The sequence below is a fragment of the Rhinolophus sinicus genome, linkage group LG12 (genome assembly GCF_036562045.2).
Source record: "Rhinolophus sinicus isolate RSC01 linkage group LG12, ASM3656204v1, whole genome shotgun sequence".
Lineage (NCBI taxonomy): Eukaryota > Metazoa > Chordata > Mammalia > Chiroptera > Rhinolophidae > Rhinolophus > Rhinolophus sinicus.
The window spans coordinates 10,661,199-10,679,167 of NC_133761.1; the positions used below are offsets into that span (position 1 = coordinate 10,661,199).

The 17,969-nt window shown below is 39.7% G+C and overlaps 1 long non-coding RNA gene across 34 annotated transcripts in view; it reads left to right on the forward strand.

The window, feature by feature from the left end:
* The window catches only part of LOC109443351 (protein LRATD2), a 530,125-nt gene that overhangs the window by 376,775 nt on the left and 135,381 nt on the right, over positions 1-17,969 (forward strand). The window contains exon 7 of one of the 34 annotated variants that reach the window (XR_012490841.1): positions 13,620-13,990. The exons of 32 other annotated variants lie outside the window; for them this stretch is intronic. This is a non-coding gene — a long non-coding RNA (protein LRATD2). Of the gene's footprint in view, positions 1-8,279; positions 13,592-13,619; positions 13,991-17,969 lie in introns of those variants that run through there. One more of the 34 variants, XR_012490842.1, reaches the window with a different exon arrangement.

The following is a 17,969-nucleotide window of genomic DNA, read 5'->3' on the forward strand; positions in this document are numbered from 1 at the left end:
ACAAAGACTTCCCAAAACAAAATCTCCAGCCCAGACACTAGACACGAGACACGGAAGAGGGACATTTCTATTGAAACTAGGAAACCTTCCTAAGGGCTACCTGGAAAACACTTTATCTTCTACAAGTGCCTGTATTCATCTTGTTTCTTCTTCTTTTTGTTCCTCCAGTACTAGTAGAAGGAAGCAAACATAGTGTTAGTGCAATGAATGAACACACAATTTAAAGACGCTAGTGTGACATGGGTAGTATCTCTAAGCACATGACACATAGGGATTGGGGGTGGAGGGGCTAGAGCTAGGTGAGCAAATCCTTTAAAAATGAAATAATTACCCATTTTAAGAACACCGTCTAGACGTAATGACTTAAGCACTTAATAACTTAAAGCACGTTAAAAGCTATTGACATTAAAATCTGTATCAGGTTATTTAAAGGGCATAAGATATTACTCCACATATCAAGAAATGTCAATGTAAGTAATATAGGAGATGCTTTATTATGCCTTGTGTTCTAAACTGGCAGAGTGGATACTTACCTGTAAGGTGTGGTTTGAGGGGTGTAACTTAACCTCAAAGGATTTCCTGACCAGGATTCTGTGACATTCTTATCTTTTTCCAGTTTAGGAATCGTCCCTAGGAGGATTCCATTAAAAAGCAAATATGTTTCCCTAGAAGAAGCCTTATGTGGCCTGGGTTACTTTAGCATATGTTTAGGGAATAAACTTGCAGTAGAAAGAGGAGGAAAGCGGGAAGAAAGAGAGGAAAGAGAAGGAAGAGAGGTAGAGAGGCCTGCTCCCAATATCTATCCATCCAACCTCTAGACCTGCACTGACCAGTATGGTAGCTTCTACTCACATGTGGCTATTTAAATTTAAATTCACTAAAATTAAGCAAAGAAAAAAACTGAGCTCCTCCATCACACTGTTCTATTTTACGTGCTCAATAGTCCGTGAGGCTAGTGACGGCAATATTGGTGAGTACAAACACAGAACGTTTCCATCACTGCAGAAATTTCTAGTGGACAGCACTGCCCTGGTGAGTGATGCTCGAAGGAAGACCATACCATATGCGACAGAAGTGATGGGCTTAGAATAAGAGTTGAGCACATTGTACTAGAGAGCTATAGTGTCATATAACCTTTCTTTTTAAAAAGATTTTTATTAAAAATATAGCTGACATACAATATTATATTAATTTCAGGGGTACATTGTAGTTATTCAACATTTATATACATAAAGGAGTGATCACCATGATAAGTCCAGCAACCATCTGACACTGTACCATGCTATCAGGGTATTATTGACTATATTCCCTATGCTGTGCATTACTCCCCATGACTTATGTGATTTAAACCTGGAAATTTGGATCTCTTATTCCCTTTCACCTCCCTCCATTTTTAAATTTTTCGATTTTAGCTGACATTCAATGGTATTTTATATTAATTTCAGGTGTACAGTATAGTGGTTAGATATTTATACAATTTAAGAAGTTAATTCACCTGAGTACTCTAGTACCCACCTGACATTATATATAGTTATTACTGAATCATTGACTACATTCCCTATGCTGTACTTCACATCTCATGACTATTTTGTAACTACCAATTTGTACTTCTTAATCCCTTCCTCTTTTTCACCCACACCTCCAACCCCCCGCCCATCTGGCAATGATCAATATGTTCTCTGTATCTATGAGTTTATTTCTGTTTTCTTTGTTTATTTTGTTCTTTAGATTCCACATATAAGGGAAGTCATATAACATCTATCTTTCTCTGTCTTACACTTTGCTCAACACAATACCCTCCAGGTCCATCCATGCTGCCACAGATGGCAAGAACCCATTCCCTTCCATGGCCAAGCTATATTCCATTGTTTATATGAGGTCTGACAATTAAGTTTGCAAACTTGTTGCAACCGTGTTGCTAAACTTTTTTGATATCAGAGCGATTATTCATTATGAATTTGTACCAACTGGACAAACACTTAACCAAGTTTACTATTTGGAAGTGCTGAAAAGGCTGCGTGAAAAAGTTTGATGACCTGAACTGTTCGCCAACAATTCATGGCTCTTGCATCCCGACAATGCACCATCTCACACGGCACTGTCTGTGAGGGAGTTTTTAGCCAGTAAACAAATAACTGTATTGGAGCACCCTCCCTACTCACCTGATGTGGCCCCCAATGACTTCTTTATTTACCCGAAGATAAAGGAAATACTGAAAGGAAGACATTTTGATGACATTGAGGACATCAAGGGTAATACAACAGAGTTCCAAAATTGCTTTAAAGGGTGGACTAGGCGCTGGCATCAGTGCATAGCTTCCCAAGGGGAGTACTTAGAAGGTGACCACAGTGATATTCAGCAACGAGGGATGTAGCACTTTTCCTAGGATGAGTTCGCAAACTTAATTTTCAGACCTCATAAGTAATCTGAATTTGAACTCAAGTCTATGTGATTCAGAAGTTCAAACTTTTAAATCATGCCAATATTGAGGAGGAAAAAAAACATCCTGACAGTGTTATTTTAGCCAGAAAATACTAAATGCAAAGAAGGCCACTATGGCAGGACCTGTTATATTGCTTTGGCAATGGGAGGGAACTCATGGCTTGATAGTAGTTAAAATGGCTCAAGACTTTTACAGTTTGTCTGGATCTCAGGAGCCCCCTGTGTAAAGTAAAGAGGTAGGACCAAATGGTCATAGGCCCCTTTCAATTCTTCGTAAGTGTTAATACCCTGGATTTCTGTCAAGTATCCACTGGAAAGCCTCCCCAGATGAGGATTATTTTATTATCCAGTAAAAATAGTTTTATCAGCACATATTATTTTAATGCCAAGAAAAACATCAGTGTACATTAGCTAGCCATAACATTGACAGTTAAATTCACTCACTAAATTCTCCAGTGCATGTGAACCCTAAAACGATTTTTTAATTAAAAATAAATAATTTATTTAAATAGGACCAATATCAGCTTTTGCCAGGTTTGTCACCTGAATAGTTTTTGTATATACACATTGTCTTTATGTGCATGTGTTGGTTTCTGCCACTTCCATTCCCCCAAACTAAGCGTATTTATGCTTGAAGCTGGTTTGTGAATCCCAAGAAAGCATTTCAAGAAAATTAAAAACCTCTGCCAAAAACTATAACCATCACCAAGCTTGGTCATCAACTTTAATTGGGAAACTGATAGTAAGTTTGTATCTTTATTACATTTTGAAAGCATGAGTAATATATGTAATCGTCCAAGAGCTGAACTATGAACATTGCTTTATTATTCAAACATAAATGAAAGTGTACTGTTTATCAGTGAGTGTCCAGCTTCTATGCAGGAGCAAGAATAAAATCTGTTAGACCTCAGCTGGTGATTTACGTTCTCCAACATCTTTATTCACCAGCCTAAAGAGCAAGCTGGTAACAGTCGCCAAAGCAGTTGCCAATTATCTCTGGATTTAGTATTACTGCACCAGGAAAGATGCCTACAAGGAATTGAATTAACTCATGCCTCATCCTCTTTAGCCAAGAAAGGATGGATTTTCCTTTAACTCAAAGTCCCTAAAGAATGAGATTTCATGGAATCGGAGTAGATACAGAAACACAAGATGGGCATACACACATTCACAGATGCTGGGTGATGAAATAACGAGGCTAGGTTTCAGGTGGGGGTTCCATAGGCCCTGCCTCATGTTTCTTGAATGAATTGTGAATAAATATGTAGCTAGGATGCTCTAGATATACATAACAACTACACACATGTATGTATACCAATTATATATTTATTTGTTTCTTTCTTTTCCATCTTCCTCCCTCTTCCCAAAAAGGAATAGTCAGTTTATATGAAAGTTAATTGAAACAGGAAACTAACATCAAAGGAAAGATGAATCAGATACAAAATTGATGGGAATTTTAGAATTGTTGGGACGATGCTTCCTAGGTTCTGAGCTCCCATGTAATCATGGCGATAATGGAAATGGAACAAATTGCGTGGCTGACATTGTTCCTCACAGAAGGCAAGGCTTTTACTCTCCTAAATTCTAAATGAAACCATTATTTGGAGTAGGGAGGAGTGTTTGAAAACCATGTATATTTCTAATATTACCAAATTCCTAATATAAGTGCCATCCTTTGAACTTCATGCTCTTCACAAGCTCTTTTCTCCTTTAGTTCTCTCAACTCTTGGATCCTGCCACTTTGCTAAATGCATCTGTTAGTTCTGATAGATTTTTTTTGGTAAATCTCGTCAGATTTCCTACATAGACAATAAGACCAAGTTTACTTCATCCTTTCCAATCTGAATGCAATTAGTTTTATTTTTCTTGCCTAATTGCACTAGCTAGAATCACCAGTACCATGTTGAATAGAAGTGATGAGAGCAGATATCCCATCTTGATTCTGATCTTAAGGGGAAATAATTGTCTACTACCATTAAGTATATATAATGCTAACTGTAAGGTGTGTTTTTGTTTTGTTTTTTTCATAAGTGTTCTTTATCGTGTTATGTTTCCTTTTTTCCTAGTTTGCTGAGAGTGTTTATCAGGAGTTAATGTTGCACTTTTCTCTGCCCTTCTGTAGTTTTCTCACATATATGCACTGATCAGTACTCAGCTGAAGACTAGAGAAGGGACCGTCTTTAGTTTTCAGGGTTCTCTCTGTATGCTGCTCTCTCTTCCTCCAGTGCTTTACTCTGCAAACTCTACCCACTTTGGCCTTCTCGGACTCCCAAGTCCATTTCCCTGACACAGGGAGACCTCCAGGCTTAGCCTGAGTCCCTCCTGCCAGCACACAGCCTGGAAACCTTCCCAAGGCAGTAATCTGGGATATGGGCAGGGCTTTCCTCATTGTTTCCTATTTCTCAGGGATCATTGTTTTTGTTGCCTGATGTCCAATGTCTTAAAAATCATTGTTTCATAGGTTTGGTCCAGTTTTTTACTTGTCTCTGCAGGAGGGTTAACAGAGTTCCTGTTATTCCATCTTGGTTGAAAGCAGCAGTCTCTCCTGGGGTGTTCCTATACGTGCATATTCTTAGGCCTTACTCCATCTGTAAATCATGGGCTAGGTCTTGAGAATTTGTATATTTTCAGAATTCCCCACTGAATTTCTTGACAATCCTGGTTTGTGAGGTCCAGATTTACCCCTTATTTTATATCTAAGGAAACCTGAGCTCAGTGGGGTAAGTTTCAGAACACGACTAGGACGCTGGACCCAGGCTCTCTGCCCATTAACCTTGACTCTCACTCCTTCCCGTATATACAACAATGTCCGTGTTTGCTACGTGAATGCTAATGCTAGAATGGTAATTTAATTTTGTGTATTTCAGTTATGCTTAACAGCTAAATATTCAAAATACTAACTAATATAAATTGTGTTACTCAATAGAAATTGGGTGTTTCTTGCCCTATTGTAACTATTACATGCTTATATCAGATGAGAAAGGGACCGTGATTGATAATCTAATCTAATCTAATCTAATCTAATCTAATATAATATAATATAATATAATATAATATAATATATAACACATCATTTTCCGAAAGGGTAAGCCATCAAAGTTTTAATACAGTGCATATTCACCACGATTGCTGTCCTCTTTTTGTTCTTTATATGTTACTAAATACCTATCAAGGTTACACCACTTCAGTAACTATTTCCCAGTGATGTCGGTTACTCTTAGACATGCTTTAAAACACAGTTGGATAGTCACCTCCTCCATGATGTCTTCTCACAAAATTTGAGGTGGCTTTAATTGCTCCCACTCCTGAATGCTTGTTGTGAAGGGCACATAGCAGTATTTTAGCCTTCATAATGCAATGAGAATGTGTATTTATGGGTAATGCTTGCATCAGTACATTCTCATGTGAGTTTCCCCCGGTACCCAGTTTCGTGGAAATTATTGATTTGGCATATCCATTCCTCCTATTCAGTTAGTCTAAAAATATTTAGAAATCTAGAATATATGATACTATATTATGTAATAGGAATGTATAATTATGAATACATTTATGATTATGTAATTTAAATATGCATATAATATGAATATAGATTTATTCTTCTCTGGTATTCTGTCTGGGAATATCTGAAACACAGATATCTGAGTTATATTAAGTTTAATTAATATTAAACAGCATTAAGTTGGCAAGTCGCCTCTCTTCTGTGCTGCCAAATTTCTGATCTCATGGGTGTCTAAACTGGCTTACAAGGCTGAATATGTGAGAAATCATTTCTGTTTGGGATTCTTTGGTAATGAACACATCCTGCTGCTACAGCTACAATTTCTTAGGGTCGTCCATGTACCCTCCAACAATACCACTGGTTTTTAGAGAGTCAAGAAAAATCACCCTTGGCAGAGCCTAGTCCCTCCGTGCAAATGTTAACTCAATGAAATTCTATTCCTTTGTTCTTCAGATCATCTTCTAAATTATTCACAGCCTGTCAAACTTAATGTATAAGCAAAAGAATGGAATGTTGTTCTAGCTCAATAGTTTGATTTTGAGTGAGGTTTGACTGACTTGAGGATTTAAAAGGTGGGCTATGTGTATACATACAGCCGAAACTAAGACTATCCCACCAGCCTCAGTCAGGACCTTGACCATGTGCAAACCCAGCTGATAATGAACTCAGTCCCCTGTAACTGATGTTCAAAAAATAAAAAGGAAGTTCTTAATCTATGATCTAGCCAAATCCATTGATCAGAAAAATCCTTCTGTGGAAAAGAATAACCATCGGCATATTTTATCTGAAAGAGGCATTAGAAATAATCTAATGCTATATTTCTGAAATTGGTAGGAGAAGGGGGTGGTAATCTGAATTACCTGGGTGGTGAGGAAAAGAGTGGAGAAGTCCTAGGCATGTATATGGTTTGAAAAACCTCCAGGGATATCCTTGTTAACCTTTCATAATTAACAAATCACTGATCCAAACAATGCTTTACAGCCCTCACTATAATTCAAACCATCTGGAGACCTTCCAGAACTCCTACCACTCATGTCATATCCCTTCCATGATCACTCGAAGAATTCCGGCATTGTTATTTTTGTTTGTTTGTTTATTTTGTTTGTTTTTTGGCTTTGGTCCCAAGAATTATAAAAATGTTGGGGAAAGAAGAGGTAAAAGCTGCCTCTTGTGCCGAGACGCCCTTTTCTCCTTATCTCCTGTTGCTGTCACTGGTCTACAGCATCCTTCACATTTCAACAGTCCCGGTCTACAGTAGTGACTGAGATACTCATGCTGTTATCGGTTCAGGAAAAGCTCCACGGAGTAAGCCGTTGTCTCATGATGCTATAACTTGCTTTGGTCACATAAGATGCGTGGACTTGAATCCAATACCGTAGCTCAAGTTCTCATGACCTACCTCCACACACACTCATGGATATTTGTGTGTGTGAGACTCATTCACAGGATAGGTTGGCAAAATTAGAAAGGTCTCTACCATCAGCCACACATTGTATCCAGAACTAGACCTCTAAGACAGGGAGGCAGGCATAATACTACTTTATTCCACTCCAGAAGGTCAGTCCTATTTTTTCTTACCATTTCTTAGCAAAGAGAGAATAACTAGAGATTTTCCCATGAGGATCTGGGGCTCCACCACAATGGGGCTGCTGCTGCTACACTGGGGCTGTTCTGCCACTGCACTCAGCTGGCAGCAGTGGTGCTCATCCTTGCCTGTCACCACAAGGTCAAAGGCAATTCATATGTCTCCGTCCCACCTCCTTCACCACCTCCAAAACCCACTTCCACTTTCCCATGCTTCCCTCTCTGATCTCTAAGTCAATAATTACTCCCCCACTCTCATTTGTTAATTCACCATTTGTTCAGCACTCATTCAACAGATTTCTATCTAGCACCTTGTATCAGCTAGTCACTATTCTAAACACTGAGGACCCAAGAATGAATGGGAGATAATCCCTGCCTTCAAAGAGCTTACATTCTAGTCCCAAGATCCACCTTATTTTCTGCCCCAATTATTGACAGATCAAAGGATACTCACTCTGTCTTGCACCCATGGCCCTGAAGGTAAAACAGCTTGAGTCGGTATATTTTCAAGATCTAGAATCCTTAGTGCTATTTATAGTCCCCAAATAAAATTTCAAGAGGCAGAGAAAAGCCGATTTGACACATCAGGAACAAAATTCCAAACTGGAACCTAAACATTAGAATGGGAAATAACGTTTCTGGTCACGGTGTGGAGAACTGTCTTGAACCAATCACAAGCAAGCCTCTGTGGCTGGTAAAAAAGGTTGCATATAAGCCAAAGAATGAAAAAATGCCATTAAATCTTTCTCACCAGGTACAAACGATTGGATAAAATCGAATGCAATCCATTGCTTCACTTTCTTTTCCTCCATGCCATGGTAATTCCAAGAACCTCAGCTTGGCTCTTAGATACCACAGCCAATTTCTGAATGGATTCATCCAGAAATCCATTACGTGATCATGAAAAAGAGGCAGAACCTTGCAAGCAGAAACCGTGTGGCCCTCACCTAGAGAAGCTATAACAGTTGTACTAGTCAAAAGCCCAGAGACTGCTGAAGTCAAGAGCTCAGAAGAAGAGAAGCATCTGTGATAGGAATAATGCCCCAACGGGAGCTGTGAGAGGGAGTGGAAATTCAGGGCAGAGTCTATGAAGACGTTGTGAGTCAAGACCTCGATTGACATGAATTCATGTGAGAACCTCCCTCCTCCCACCTCCTCCCACCACAAGACAAGCAGAGGACCAAAGAAAGTAGAGAATAAAAACAGTGGCCTAGCAGTTTTACAGGTCATGATTGGAACCTGAGCTGTCATTTTGAGCTGACAGTGTGATTTCCCCATCCTAAGGATCTTAGGGTGAAAATTATTTATGAAGTCACAACTATCCTGTGACAATTGCCTTTAAAACCTGGCCGCTTCTGCCCCTGCCCTTTGGAGGATGATAGAAACTGACTGGATCATTAGCAGTTGCCCCAGTTTCACAGGTGTCTTTGTCATCCTCTTCACCAATTCGCTCCACAGTTTGTTCTACGTGATGACTTCGGGGTGGGCTGTAACTGACAGAAGAATGTAAATTACCGTCTTTCAAACATAAGTTTAAACTAGGTCTGCATGACTTCACCAGTTTAGGGCAAGGGTTGAGAAATATCTAATTTTACCAGACGGAAAATTGCACGGGCGATGAAAGGCACAGAATTCTTATTATTCAGTACTGGATCTTGCTGAGACATAAAAAGCACCTCAAGGTTTTAACACCTTTTTTTAAAAAATCACTCCTCTTCAAGTTCATGTACTTCCTGGCCTTCTTTATGGTCAGACAGACCCAGGTTCATATTTCCACCTTGCCACTGGCTGTGTGACCGTAGCCTAATTACTCATCTTTTTTGGACCCCAAATTCTTTCCATTTTAGAAAACCACCAGCCCGTATATCTTTGAACACTGAACCAACCCATCTGTAATCATTGAACCAAGTGTTAACATAATGAAAATAGACATTTCCTTCCTGACTAAACTTGATTAATGACTTAATCTATCTACAGTATCATTTCTGGAAAACACAAAAGAGGATTTTTCATGTAAAGTTGAAAGAAAAGGTTCAAACTCAGAAACAGTAATCTTTTAATTAACCATCTCCAAGATGGCTTCTAGTAGAGCAAAGATTAGGACACATAGTCATTTCAAATACATCATTCTCAGTGTTCTTATCTGCCAGTCAGTATCTAGAACAATTTCAGATGAAGCTGTGGGCAGGTTTATAATGAAGGAGAACTTTTAGACATCAAAGAGGTGGACTAACTCAGACACTCCAACACTTGGCTACTTAAATGGAATGAAATTCTGAAATCCAGTAGAAAAACTAAAGGGGGAAGGGATGTATTAATATTAACTGAATGACTACTGCATGCTAAGCACTGAATTGAAAACTCTAAATATAGTCCCACTTAATCTTACCATGTACATGAAAGGTAGATATTTTTATCCCCATTGTACAAATAAGATTCTGTAGCTCATAGAATTTAGGTAACTTGCCCAGAATTAGTGGCTGAGGTTCCATCAAAACCCTGACTTGTTTGAACCCAGAGCCCTTGTTCTATCACCAGATCAGGAATTCTGAACCAGCAGTCCCCTGATCAGAACAGGGCTGACAGGAAAGGAAAAATACAAATGTCCATGTCCCAGGCTGGCACCAGTATTCTGATTCAGTACGTCTGGAATGGAGTTCATCATTCTGCAGCTTTAACAAGTCCTCTGGGTTATTATAAGGGACATGTAGGTATGAAAAACTATGCCATGTTGCCTACTCAGGGGACAAAAACATATTTCTTAACAGCGTGGATGCTTGGCATCTTTAGCACTTAGCTGATGTAATGGGTATGGATTCCTCCGTGACGCATAAGATGCAAGAAAGATCCTATTTCTCTGTATTTGCAAATCAAATTATGCCCTTTCAAGCGCTCACTCATCTATGCTAATCAGTCAATGTATGACCTTGGCACACACTCGAAGCTCTCAGGATTACTCAGAAAATAGGACGGGGCCTTTTCTTTAGACCCCTCACGGTCATCACCATCACTCAGTCTGTCACAGAGCATTGGTTCTTCCCATTTGCGCCAGCCATACAGTCACCAGCCCTTCTATGCCTCCCAGGGTGTGGTCCTAAATTCCCATCCCTTTAAGACCCTGACACTTCCTGTGTGCTGCTGGGAGCAGTTCTAACTAACTCAAGGGATATGGAAGTACCATCATTCTTCTCGATATCAGAGAAGATCACTTAATCGCCTCCTAACCCACCAAGTAAAGTAACCATTACTTTCAACCCTTGGACCACCAGCCACTGGTCTTTCTCCACACTTCCTCTTTAACAAGGAAACGTAATGGTTAACTGGGATGCATAAAATAGTTTAGATCGAAGAATTATCAGATAGCATTTTTGTCTTTTATGGAAATAAGACAAATCTAATCATGCATGGGTTCATTTTCTATCCCCAGGGATGAACAGCTACTTCTTCCAAGCAACAAAAAACACACGTAACGCAAGTTTGAGTCTTCCTAGTCTGCTACCTTAAATTCTCATTAACCCGCCTTGCCACACTGTTTTCAAACTTCGATGCAAAATGATACGGTATTCAAACAATGAGCATGTGCTTTGCCATATCAGGTACCTAATACCACATGAGCAGAATATGGGAAACAAAACAACTACAAAACATGGCCCCTTCATCACAAAACCCTCATAATCCTATTGTGAGATGCACGACACGTGAAAGGACCCTGAACTTTCATACATTAGGACTCCTTTCTTTGTTCTGTTGTTCACTGCCCTGGGCACTCTTTGAATATAGGTTTTCTACTCTGGGAAAAAAAGAAATTAAAACATTGACATTGTAGTACACTTATTCTCTTTAAACAACAAAATAAGGTGTGACAAGGGACTTTGAAAACTGTAACAGTTTATACCAATGTGCCAGAACTTTGGAAAAAAATAAGAAAAAAATAGAGCACTCTGTCATCTATGGCTTCATCTTATCTTTTCTACCCTGATTTCATCTTTGTTGCACTGTCCTCATCCACTTAGGCTTATCTTTAATTGTGTTTTATCTTGTGGAGTTCAATGCATTCAAGGAAAATGCTTCAAATCTTATCTGCAATAAAATGAGATCTCAAACCAGTAAACATACAGACCTCATTTGCAGGAAACCTACAAAGTGATGCCATTTCAAGGGCTGCCTAGGGATACAAACCTTGAAAGGAGTCCAAAGAGGGAGACATTGAGAAGGAGATTAGGAAGGACTAGATGAAAGAGACAGGACACACTGGAGCCGATCTAGAGGAAGGGGTAGAATTTGGGCAAAATATCGTGTCATATAGAGCGGGTTTGCCTGACCAGATCAAAGTTCATACTGATGAGCAGTGAAAGACAAAACTCTACTTGCAAGAAGGTGAAGCATAATTTTTCCCTCTTTCAGTGTGGGCTACACATAGTGACTTCCTTCCAAAAGGTCCACTTTGGGAAGCAGATGTAAAGAGTTACTTTACAGTGGAGAAACTTGAGAAGCAATACCTCAGCCAAATAAACAAGGTTGGCACCAATAGCAACAAGTCATGGGCAGCCGGTTAGCTCAGTAGGTTAGAGCACGTTGCTACTAACACCAAGGTTGCCAGTTCGATCCCCACATGGGCCACTTTAAGCTGTGCCCTCTTAAAAAGAAAATAAATAGCGACAAGTCATGTTTATGGTATGCACTCTTCATGCGATGTGATAAAAATGGCAATTGACCTCTGTGGTTTTCCTCCCAACAGCCCATCACCCCAATCTAATCATGAGAAAACCATCAGACAAATCCCAACTTAGGAACATTTTACAACATACCTAACCTGTAGTTCTCCAAACTGACAAGGTCATTAAAATGAAGGGAAGTCTGAGAAACTGTCACCGCCCAAAGGAGCCTAAGGAGACAGTGACTAAATGTAATGTGGCCTCCTGGATGGGGAAAAAAAACATGTTGGCTAAAAACTAAAGAAATCTGAACTAGGTCATGACAATGTATCAAAGGATAATAGATTTATCCTTTCATTGTATTAACAAATGGACCATAATAATATAAGATGCTAATATTGGGGATACTGGCTGAGGGGTATGTGGGTACGTTCAGTACTACCTCCATAATTTTTCTATAGATCTGAAGCTGTTCTAAAATTAAAGATTGATAAACGGAGTTTTGTGGGGTTTTTTAATGGTAAATAAAGGCAATAGATGCTATTAAATGTCAAAGAAAATTGCAAGTGCCTGGGGCAAGGTCATTCAACTAGTTATGTCTGAGTTAGAATCAGAGTTGAGATCTGAGAGACTCGGGGCCTACCAGGTAAACACAAAGAATCAAAATAGGGGGAGATAACAAAGTACTATACTTAGAACATCTTCTTCCAAATAAAATCTGAGACTTCAGCCTACCTCCCCTTATAATTTTTAGAGAATACAAATGAAGCTTAGGCAACTACAGCGTGCTGACTGATGAAGATGCCAGTGAGGAGAAAAGTGGCATGCTTTGCTCTTTCAGATTATATAGGTTTTCTTGAGTTGGCTGAAGATGTATTAAACATTCCACCCTCAAGCCCTAGAGGAAGCAGTTATGTTATAGATACGAAATCTCTGCTCTTTGCAATCATGTAAATGTTTCACGATTTATAAAGAGCATTGAGTTTATCAGGAGAACAGGGTCACTGCTTCTAACATTGGGTCTGAGTCTAGTTCGCACATGCTGGGCTCCTATCAGGGATCAAATACGTGGCCTGTGTGATTTCATTCAACCCTCCCAACAATGCTGTGAAGTCAGAAACATCACATGTGTTTCCAAGACGAAGCAAACTGCACTTCCAAGAGGTTCGATCACTTGCCCAGTCATACAAGTGCATTAGAACCAAGGTATGATTATTCAGAAAAACATACTGCCTTTTCTCACTCCTAGGCCTTAGACGAGTCATTACGTTTATTTTTCAAATAGTCTGTGGGGCTTATCAAGGGCTGAGCACAATTCTAAGTACAAGTATTAATTTGTTTAATACTCATAATCACTGATTAAGTAGCTGTGATTAATATCCCCATTTTAGAAATAAAGGAACTGACTTTATCTTTCTGGTCTCTGCCCTTTTTTCTAGAAATGATTGCTAAGTGTCCCCTACAGCTCTCACAGCAAAGGAATCAATAATCGGCATTATGTCTCAAAGTCAAACACCCCGCCCTGTGCCTGACACAAGGCCACTTTGAGGACTGGGGCACAAGGTTTTGGAGTGGCAACTATGAGACTCAGGCCAAAATCATGGAACAAAAACTCCTCGAATTTGATTTTCCTTGCAAAAGTTATAGCAGAGAGATGACATCAGCTGACATTTGTGCAAGTTGCTATTTTAATACATACTCATATGAAAGGGTGCCTGAAAATATAATAAAGAAGTGAAGAGATCTAAAAAGCTTCTGTTACAAGTACTCAGTCTTTCATCTTTTCACTTAAGAAAAAACACAGACGGAGGGAGAGATAAAGGAAAAAGGAGGAAGGAAGAAGGGAGGGACGGAAGAGGGAGGGAAAGAGAGACAGAGAGAGGCAAAAGGAAAGAAGGAAAGGAATGCAATAATGTTTGACCTAATAAGACCCTAGTAAGAAGTTCGTGCCTTGTTTCTCTGAAGATAAGACCTAGCTGGACCATCAGCTCTAACGCATCTTTTGGAGCAAAAATTAATATAAGACCCAGTATTATTATATTATATTATATTATATTATATTATATTATATTATATTATATTATATTACATTATATTATATAAGACCTGGTCTTATATTATAGTAAAATATATACCAAAAGACGCATTAGAGCTTATTGTCCGGCTAGGTCTTATTTTCGGGGAAACGCAGTGAGAGACAAGATTAAATACTCAAAATATCAAAAAGTGTAGTATAATAGACGTAGTGTCAGCTAAACCTGGGATCAGCTCTTTATTCCATCCCTTAAGAACGATGTGACCACTGACAAGTTTTTTTAACCTCCTTAAATATCGAGGATTTTTTTACCTGAAAAATCAGAACCACATCTACTTTATAAGATTTTTGTATAATTAAATGACATAACGTATGTGAAGAGTCCAGTCCTGTGCCTGGCGCATAACAGGTACTAAACAAAAGTTAATCCTCTGCCGCCTACTTCCTAGGTGTCTTAAATAGTGGTAGGTAAGTCCAAAGAAGGAAGGTTTGAGAACATAATAAAAATGCAAATGGAAAACCTTACCTTGAACCATCACAACAAAAAACAGTATTTAAATGGCCATTCTCAAAACTAGATGGAATCAGACGCTCTGTAGGATCATAGAGAAACGTACATTTACTACACTGTAGAAAATATTGGCAATTCCGGCTGACCCATCCTAACTATTTCAGATTCCTTAAAACAATGAGCAGAGTGAAAGGGGCTAGGACCCTTCCACCTTAGATATCCTAAGCATTGTCAGCACACAAAAATAATAACTCTGTCTGGGGAATTTCCTCAATGACACTGTTCAGTCATGTAAAATATCAACATCACAATCTGTAAATCATATTCCTTTTTTCATTTATAAGACATGATGGTCTCCTAAGTGCAAATGCCTGAGACATCCATCAGATAGGTTTTCAATAATTAACCTATTTATTCAAGAAAATTCGTCTCACTTTACATCCTTCAGTAGACATTTATTTTTCGCTCACAGACTTTGCTGCGGAAGATTTGGATTCAAATTCCAGGTATTTCAGTTATTATACAATCTCTCTGGGCCTCAGTTTTCTCCTTTAAAATTTGGACTTAAAATTATGGTCTTCATAGGGAACCGAATGAGCTAATATAATCAAAACGCACATCAAATTGTCTTTGCGCACATTTATTACTCATATTGCTCGGATGTAGCAGGTATGGACTTATTTATTCATATTATTGTTTATTGTCATCTCTGAGTTCTGTTCCTTATTAATTAAATGGTCGCAAACAACTGCAGTCTGCACTCACAATGCCCCCATGCCTCAGACACCGTATCTAAAATCCTGCCCTTCTGAGACAGTTTATAGTTTCCTCATCTAGATGATTTTTTTTGGTGGGGGAGGAATATTGGGGAACTGTGTGTTTTTCCAGGACCCATCAGCTCCATGTCAAGTCATTGTTTTCAATCTAGTTGTGGAGGACGCAGCTCACTGGCCGATGTGGGAATCGAACTGGCGACCTTGGTGTTATGAGCACTGCACTCTAACCACTGAGCCAACCGGCCACCCATCTAGATGATTCTGCTCAAATCCTTCCCCAAGAGCTTCTGAGGAAACACTGTTTTGGGAAATCTGCGAGAGTAAAAGTCCCCCTGCCTTTCAGCAAGGTTAAGAGTTGGAAATACCTGTATTCTCACTAACATTGCAAAGGGAGACATGGCTATTTAACAATTGGTTCACAATCTGGGAGCTGTGCCAATAGCCCAGAGGACTGATTTGCAGTTTATCAAATCACTCAGGTGCATCAGGAAGAAGTATGTCCACAAGACATTAAACCACAGTGCAGAAAGGAGCACAGAGGTCACTTACGTTGTGAAAAATAGCGTAAACGACATGAGCATTCTGGACTTGGAAGCACTTGTGACTCTGTCCATGCATTCTAATGGCATCCTTGAGATAATTAAAATGTCTCAAAAACTAGTGAGTGAGGTGTCAAAGCAGATAACTCAATAGAGATGTCAGCTTTCTGAATCACAGCCATCAACACAGTGACCAAGATGTGAGACTACAATGCCTCTTACTTTGCTTGGCCAATTCACAGAATGACAGTGACTCCTTATGAGGGGATGCTTAATAAAGTGTAGGGTTTGCAAAAGAGGGAGGGGCAGGAGGGGAAGGAAGCTGAACTGCTTGAGGAATTATATCCCAGAAAATTCGACCGTCAACTGTTGCAAAGACCTTGTCTTACCTCTTCTTTCTATGCCAGAAATAACTTTCAAAAATGCGAAAGTAATCCATGTTCTTCCCTCATTAAAACTCTTCAGAAAGGTCACATTTCATGGAATGCGTGGTCTTTTGTGACCTAGCTATTAATCGTTAAATGTACAGTTTTTCATGAGGCTTGCAGACAGTTGACACCTCTCCCCCCATCCCCACTGCTACCCTTTATCCATATCTGTCCTGTGTTTCTCTGAGATGTATCTGTACACATTTTTGTCCTGGTTCAAGGTCCCCAGTATGCCCCCCCTTTCTGGCTGGGGTATAATTTCCTAAGTGTTGAGAGTCTTCAAGATGTCTTTTGTTATGTTAATGAGGTGACTTGGAAAGCACCTAAGGGCATATATAGGCTGGTTGTCAGTAGAACCAACCTTGTGATTAGAGAACTGGAACTTTCAGTCCCACCCCTGACCTCCTGGGAGCAGAGAAGGAGGTTGAATCATGGCCAAAAGTCAATGATTTAATCAAACTTGTATATGTGATGAAGCCTCCATAAAACTCCAAAAGGATGAGGTCTGAGCGTTTCCCGGTTGGTGAACACGTAGAAGTTCTGGGAGAGTGCCATGCCCAGAGAGGGCATGAAAGCTCCATGCCCCTTCCCATATACCTTGCCCTATGCACGTCTTCCATCTGGCTGCTCCTCAGTTATATCCTTTTATAATATACACTGGTGATCTCGTAAGGAAAATGTTTCTCCAAGTTCTATGAGCCACTCTAGCAAATTCATTGAACCCAGGAGGGGATCTTGGGATCCTCCCATTTGTAACCTGTCAGTCAGAAGAACCGTGGGCTTATGAATGGTGCCTGAAGTTGGGGAGGATACATTCGAAGGAAGAAGGGTTTTTACTCAAAACTTGACCCTGTGTTGGACAAAGACCATGAGTAAATTAGTGTTGGTGAATTAGTCTACTTATGAAATACATCTCTGAATAATTTATATACAAGCTTGGCAGAAAGAAGGCCACGTGCCAATACTGCATGAACTCTGAGCAGACCTCTGGACAACCACTAGAAGAACAGTGCAGGACAATTTTCTTGAAAGGCTGATGACTATGAGGGCAGGGGAGAATAAGGTGAAAGAATTCATCACTCTGCTTCTCTGCAGCCTTTTGCACTGCTATGACTTTCTGTGTCTGGGGAGATGGATTTCTCTGTTTTCCAGAGGGAAGGTGCCAAGGGTCAAGGGCCAATGGTCCTTTGTCTTGTGACATGCTGCGTATGCCAATGGGTAGCTTATCAATATTTGTTCTCATTGATGATGGCTTACCTAGTCCTCATTTTGAGATGTTATGATGAGTCAAGAACCAGTCAGAGAACGTGTAAGAATTTGGTGGGTTTCTCAGGCCCATTTCCCACCTTATCTCACAAGTTACGACAGCCCCAGGGAGTGGACTGTCCTACATACGGGTGGGTGACAGTGGAGTCCATTTGACTAATAGTGACAAATGTCAGGAACAGGTGAGAAAGTGAACTCAGAAGTCATATAGATAAGAAGAAAGACAATGAGCAG